This window comes from Mandrillus leucophaeus, unplaced genomic scaffold (genome assembly GCF_000951045.1).
Source record: "Mandrillus leucophaeus isolate KB7577 unplaced genomic scaffold, Mleu.le_1.0 Scaffold163, whole genome shotgun sequence".
Taxonomy (NCBI): Eukaryota; Metazoa; Chordata; class Mammalia; order Primates; family Cercopithecidae; genus Mandrillus; species Mandrillus leucophaeus.
In genome coordinates, this window is record NW_012101621.1 from 934,656 (window position 1) to 936,420 (window position 1,765).

Below are 1,765 nucleotides of genomic sequence, written 5' to 3' on the forward strand. Positions count from 1 at the left end.
CCACACTCCCTTCAAATCTTTGACCAAATATCACCTTTTCAGTGAGGCCTTTCCTGACTAGCTATTGAAAATTCCACCCAGGGGAATTGAAAGATATTGGTCGAAAGATACAACGTTTCAGCTAAACAGGATGAATACATTTGGAGATCTATTGTACAGCATGGTGACTGTAGTTAATAGTCATATGTTATACCATTGTCCCTAAATATCTGCAATATCTGGGCGGCAATTGGTTCCAGGACTCCCCAAGGACACCAAAATTCTGGGATGTTCAAGTCCCTTATATAAAATGATATAATTTTATATTTGCATGTAACCTATGCATATTCTTCCACATACTTTAAATCATCTATAGATTATTTATAATACAAATAAAATATAAATGTTTTATACATAGTTGTTATACTTTTTTTTTTTATTGCTTTTATTGTATTTTCTGTGGGTTTTTTTCCTAATGCTTTCTATCCAGTTGGTTGAATGCCTGAATGTGGAACTCATGGAAACATAAGGCCAAAAGTATACTTGAAACTGTTAAAAGAGATTTTAAATGTTCTCTCACAGTAAAATGAAAGTATGTGGAAGTGATAAATATGTTAATTAGTTTGAATTAATCATTTCACCACATATACATATCAAAAAATCATCTTGTATGCCACAAATACATAGTTTTTTAATATAAAATAAAAAATACTCAATCACCTATTATAAAGCAAGCACGTATTGAAGAAGTGCCAAGCTAACCTCACATACTGGATAATGAGTCCATGGAAAGTAGCCTTGAGCCTTGCTTAAATGGGAAAAGACCCAAGTGACAGAGTAGCTCCCTGTGGAAAATTGTAACTGGTTTAAATGACAGCTTAAACTCCAGAATATCTCACCAAACAGTCAAACATATCTCTGTAAGGACAGAAGTAAAACAATGCTAGTTTTGTGAATTGTTTTTTCTTCTCATGTGAATCTATATACTGTTTTTGTCAATTACATCTTAATAAGGCGGGGGGGGGGAGGGGAATGCACCTCTGCCAGCTCCCACACACACTCCTATTGACCTGATATTTCTAATTTTTCACCACATTTACTCATCACTCCCTAACATACTATATAGTTTACTTATTTATTTATCACCTGTCTTCTCCCTTTGGAATGTAAGTTCCACATAGGAATTTTTGTACATTTTCTTCACTGCTATGTGCATGAGCATTTACAGTAGTCCCTGGAACATTCACAATCAATTGTTATTGATGGATTAACTAATCAGTTCTGAACATTAAAATATAAATATGAATAATATAAACATGTATAGTAAATTTTATACTTAAATACCAATACTACTCTATGAATATAAGTATGATGAAAGGAAAAATTTTAAATGTTAAATGGTTATATTGTATTCTTGTGGACACGTATGCTTTCTCAAATTTTTCTATAATAAACTTGTAGTTACACTTGTAAAATATCGAAAGTGAGTATTTGTTAAGATAAATGTATGTAAATAAATTTCATAATTTCTGAAATGGCCATTTCAGAGGTGTAGGGGAGGTGAGGAAGAGATGAGGACTCCCTGCAGTCTCAATCATGCCAGGCGTGCTCCTGCTTTGTGGCACCTATACATGCCATCTCCTCTGCCTGGAACCCTCTTTCCCCAGATGTTTATGTTTCTTGCCTCCACACTTCCTTCAAGTCTTTATCCAAATATCACCTTTATGAGATTTCTGAATTTTTTATTCATCTATAACATACAAAAAGTACATTGTACAAATCATAA